This window comes from Humulus lupulus, chromosome X (genome assembly GCF_963169125.1).
Source record: "Humulus lupulus chromosome X, drHumLupu1.1, whole genome shotgun sequence".
NCBI classification, from domain to species: Eukaryota; Viridiplantae; Streptophyta; class Magnoliopsida; order Rosales; family Cannabaceae; genus Humulus; species Humulus lupulus.
The window spans coordinates 67,230,071-67,236,070 of record NC_084802.1 but is presented as its reverse complement, the minus strand read 5'-3'; positions in this window follow the sequence as shown (position 1 = coordinate 67,236,070).

Here is a 6,000-nt window from a genome sequence, read left to right as displayed (position 1 = left end):
TTTGTGTTTTGTATGGTACAAGACAAGAAGTAGGACCAAGCATAGAGGAAACTAAATGTGGTGATTTAAGAAAAATGATTATTTTGTCATTAATCAATGTTGAAATGGTTGTGAACGTCAGCATCAAATTTGCATTTTTATGTGAATTTTTTCATAAACCTTTTGTCGGTTCTAGTGGATTCACTTGTCAAAGATACAAACAAAAATTTAATGATGTAAGGTCGGGTATTAGTATCTAATGTATGGATCATTGCTCTTTAGGCCATCTCCCTTTACTTCATTTTAAATCTATTTAACTTCATTTTTTCCCTCCCAATTACTATTTCATCTCCATCTTTATTTCTTTTTAAATCTATTTAACTTAGTTTTTTCACTTCAAATTACTATTTCATCTCTAATCACTACTTCAATTTTTACTTAAAAAAAAAACATATTTATTTTTTTAATTCTTTTTAAACATCAATAAATAATTTAACTAATAATAATCTTATATATTAACATTAATATATTTAAAAAAATAGTTATTATTTTTAATTCTTTTTAAACATCAATAAATAATTTAACTAATAATAATCTTATATATTAACATTAATATATAATTAAGTAATGATTTTATATCAATAAAAAAAGATAAAAATTGTTAATAAACTTAACTTAAATCACTACATTATAAAAATTAAACATTACATTTAAAAAAAAAAATTAAATATTTTATTAATATAAATAAACAAAAAGTAAAAATAATAATTATACACTAATTTTTTAAATTAGTAAATTTGTTCCACAAATAATCAATTAGTACATTTCGAAGTAAAATTTATGTTTTTAATATTATTGTATTCCCAAAAATAAATTAATTTTTGTATTGTATATTTTTTATTTATTCTTATAATGTTGGTGTATATTTTAAAAATTAAAAACTAAAAAAATTAATAAAAGATTAATTAAATTAATATATTTGATAAAGAATACATATATAATTATTGACGTTGCATAGTAGAATAACATCAAAATAAAAATAAAGTTAGTATTAGTTTTTTTTGTTGTTGGAACAAGATGAGTTCATAGATTAAATTAGGCTTCTGGGTACCACAGAAGGGGGTCCCTCCCTTTGGTTAAATCCAACATTGATGCTATCCACTCTAGCATTTCTAGTCAGACCATAAGCTACATTATTTTCCATACGACTAATGAAAAGAAAACTACAAACTTGAAACATATTCAACGCATACATAATTTCAAAAAACACAGGCCAAGATTGCCAGTCAGGTGGCGTATGCTTCCCATTGATGGCTTGCACTACAACTGTAGGAGCAGACAGAATAGCAATGTGTTGGAGCAACAATTTATTTTTCTATATCTGGAGGTTCTCCCAACAATGGACGATGCTCAGTCACTATTCCGGTGATGAAATTTGCCTTTGACTCGTCGGGATCACCTGCAAGAAAGACACTCCGATGCTTAAGTCAGTTCAAAGTTCGATCCCATTTCCCTCCTATGAATCTTATATTTATAGGACAAAATATGTAAAGCAGTTAGTTGGTTCAAGCGAACCCTGGAATGGGGGGAAGAAATAACTGAATTTCCCTCCAAAAATACCGACTTTGAATGTCTCGTTTAGGGGTCAGAGGCGGTTTGCCTTCAGAGCTTCTATACACCAAAACGTTCCGTTTTGAATATTCGATAAATGAGGAAAGGGTTTTTGGGCCGAACATTTTGGGCCCAACAGATGCCCCCTGGCCCAAGCTTCGAACAGGCGAGGCGTGCTAATCTGTTCGAATCTTGGGCCGACTCTTCAACACCAAAAATTTCGCCTAGAACCGTCATTCTTCGTAAACCGAGGTAATCCGTAGGTGCATGATCATTTGATTGCCTGACAAGCCACACTTAATGCAAACACAGTTATCGAGTGAAGCGTTTGATTCAGAATTTTACCTTTCACTTAAATAGTTTTATTTTAAAATAATTTTCATTCAAATTTCCAAACTTTATTCCAACTTCCAGAGAGAAGCTCCGAAGAAACCCTAGAGATTTCCCTCAGTTCAATCCTTCGACAATCATCTCATCTTGCATAATAATGTCTTCTCGTTCATCTCCCGAGCCTTTGGATCGCGAAGGATACAAGAATGCGTTTGAACGCATGCGCAAATCGTTCGACATTCCTGACAATGTCACGGTGAGGATGCTCTCGGATGCTGAGCTTCGAGAATGGTGATTTAAGGACGTAGTGAAGCCTTCCGAGATCGTCATGAGTCTGAGACATATCGAATGGCTCCGCTTCCCTCTCCCAGCTCTGCTTGTTCAGATAATTTCAAACTCCAGGGCTCACATTTCGCAATTTCTCCCAAATGCCATTCAGTCAATAGTCGGGGCTCAGATGATAGGGAGCCTCAGGAATGTCAACATTCAATCAGACAACATTTACGCGTGCTTCACCAAGTCTACGAACAAGGCGATAGAAGGAAAGCCTTGGAAAACCTTCTACCTCTCTCCCAAAAAGGATCGGACAATCTTCACCGATTTCGATAATTCCCATCGAAATTGGGATAAATATTTCTTTGCTGTTGGAGGAGCGTGGTATCCTGAATACCTGCCTCAGGAAATTTTTCCTTTGGCCAGGGTGTTTATAAAAGGTGAGTCACATTTTTCATTATGTTCGTTATTAGCATTAATGTGAATCAATCATATCTGGATGATTATCTGTTAGTCTAACTCTATGTATTACTATTTTGGTTCTTTGCATCAGATTTTTCTTGGTCTCAGGTTAGTATGAGTCCTGAACGGCAGAGCATGCTGACAGAGAAGGGGCTTCTGCATGAATCTAAGGAGAACGCCATTAGTATCAGGGGTGTGCTGAACCCCTACTGCATGCAAATTATGACTCGGCTTTGCTTCGTGGATCGAGTCGATCCTGGCGCTGTGCGAGTTAGATCGCAAAGGGGGGATATGACCCTTAGCAAAATCACAGCAGCATGTGCGAAGCAGCTGGGGGCTTTTATGAAGAAATCTCCTCCCACTCCCTCAACTCTGTCTCTGTCGAAGACCGAGTGTGAAAGGGCGTGTTCTGAGACCTACGCCGCATGCACCAAACGTCAAGGGGTCCCAGAAGGAAAAAATAAAGAGGGTTTTGGTCTAGCTCCTGCTGCAGAGTCATCCCCTGATAAGTCCAGCTTATCGCGCAGATCTTCTCGCATTCGAGGGCGATCGTCCACGCCTTCTGACGCTCTCCCAATTCAGCCTCTCCAACAAGTGCCTTTGCCTGTAGACGCCTTAGGAAAAAGAAAGGAGCGTGAGGAATCCTCTGGCGAAGATTCGGACGACGGGAAGTGCATTTCGTCCAAGCTTCGGATCCCAAAAGGTTCTGTCTCCACTGCTCAAGGATCTCCCTTTGCAATCCCCAAACTAACCGTAGGAAAATTACCAACGGGCCAGGCTCTCTAGTTGTGCAAAAAGCCACGAGGATCTGCCCCCGTTAGAAATTTACCTGGGGCGTCTCCTACTTCACACGTAATTGGGTCTTCCTTGGCAGCCGGCTCAGAAGGTGTGGCTCATGCGGAGGGCGTTTCCTCTTCTCCGTCCAAATTATCAGGAGTGGTGACTGGAGATGGAGTGCGGGGTGGCTTACTAGTTGAGGTGAAGTCTCCTGTTGTCTGTATGAAGCCGTCAGAGGCATTACCCTCTGCTTCTGCTTTGGCTGAAGGGTCTGACATTGGCCATAAGAGTGGCTCAGAGGGGAGACGCCCTTCTTCTACCTCTCGTAAGAACAAGCTTCTAGAGGATGCCTTCGGAGAGGGTTTTGAGTCTGCGGATACCCCTCCTCTGCCAGTTGAGCTAAGTAAGACCGTTGTATCTGAAACTACCCCTGGGTGTCAGGAATCAGGGGCTGTCGAAATAACAGGTGTTGACACTCTCAGTGTTGACGTTTCCTTATTACCACCTACTGCTTCTGAGTCTCATCTAGGAGATGTCATTGTTGTGTCTTCGAAGGGCACTAGTACTTTTGATTCTCCTAGCGCTTTCTTGGAGCAGCTAACGTCTTCTGCCGTGCAGACGCCGGTTTACCTTCCAAGTGATTTGGGTGAAGATGATAGCATACTTGTACGCCCTTCAAAGACGTATTCTTCTGGCGTGGGAAAAATTGCGCTGGCGTCTGATAGTATTATGGTATCGACGTTAGCAGAAGGTGGGAAGTCGGCTGCCCCCGATGCTTCTGCTGCTGCATTAGCGGGGGGAGAAGCAAGTGACAGAGCAGGAGTAGTGTCGGAATATGGCCCTTCTACGTCTACGGAAGTGATGGAGGAAATGCTACGCATAAGCAGACCCCATCTACCTACAGAAGCAATTGGATCCTTGAGCGGGCAAGGTGATTTGCTGCAGCAAGTATCAGACCACATCTGGATGGTAAGTTGGTTAAAAAATTATGCCCTTTTTATATCTCGTGATATGTGGGTAATGTTATTTTTAATGGGCATAATTGATTTGTCACAGAGCTATGTATGCGCTTCTGCTGCAAGGCGAGAATATGCGGCGGCTGTACAGAATGGCTCTAAACTGGCGGAGCAGATGGCGAAATTAGAAGAAGCAGTTGGAGGAGATGGCAGAGGTATGCGACTCTTCTTTTGTTATTAATGTGTTGGAAAATTAATGGGCCCATAAAACATGTGTGTTGATTTCATAATGTTTTGGTTTTGCAGAGGGCAGCAGAGGCGGCGATTGAAGCCACAAGGCAGCGCATTCGAGATCGCGAGATCACCGAACGCAAACTTGTGAGGGTGGCTGAGGTAGATACTGCGAAGTATCTGGATTTGGCATTACGCAATAAGAAGCAGACCCCAGAGGAGAAATGGGCAAAACTGGAGATGTATTGTAAAAGCGTCGATGTGAAAATAGGAGAGTATGATGTCGACAAGTATTTGAACGAACTTGGGGATCTGCAGATTTCCTATCCACCGTGTCATCTGGAGAAGTTGAAGTTGAGGGGCGACGCGCTGGGGTCGATGTATAATGCCAACGGGGAAGCTGTTGAAGATAGTGTTGTCAATGAGGCTTCTGATCAGAAGGCAGCAGAACCCACACCTGTTGCAGAGGCCAAGTCAGATGGTGAAAGAGGTGTCGTAGAATGAACGACACACTATCGTTTTGTTAAATTCTGTTATGTTTTGCTTTGAATTAATTTTTGTATATGCATTCTTTGGGCTTTTGTGGCCACTAGTATGTAGATGATTGTAATAGAGCAAATTATCAATACAAATTGAGCTTTGTTTCTTGTTGGCTGTCTTGGTGTGTGTATTGGATGTGTTCGTTTTCATATAGGACTTAATTGAAGGTGTGATGACAGGTGTGAGACATATGGTTTATTCGGATCAGAAGCTTCATAGACCCTTCAGGCCATTGCGTGCGAGATACAGCGAAAGATCATACAGATGGTGGGAGAGAATGCCCAATTAAGTGTTGTGTGAATGATCTGTCTTAATGTTTTGGTGATGGGTTGGAGCTGACAACATTGTTGGTGTAGGTGAGCACCGTGAGTGGACGAAGGTTCCCTTTTTGAGGAGAATCTTTGATAGCCCATAGTGGCTTTACTCGACGTGGGCTATGGAAGAACTTATCAGAAGTGGCATCCCGTACTACATATCGTGTGAACGCTATGGGTTAGGCCATCTGAAGCTAGAGAGTGCGATGGCAGAGTACATGCGTCGTATTGAATGGGATTAATTATGGTCAAGAGAATATTTGTGCATAGAGAATAGATCAATTATGAAATTAGGAATTAATATTGTTGTTAATGTAGCATAATTTATAAATAACAACTTCTGATTCATTGCCATTTTTGAGTACACGTCGCCTTCTGATCGTGCATAGTACAAATATTCATTTTTGTTTATAAAGAAAGGAATTGAGCAAATATGTGTGCCCCGCTTAGCATCTGCCAATTTAAGTTATAGTGATAAGAGTATTGTACTCCTGCGACGTTGTCATTATTGTTGAGTGGTAGACCTT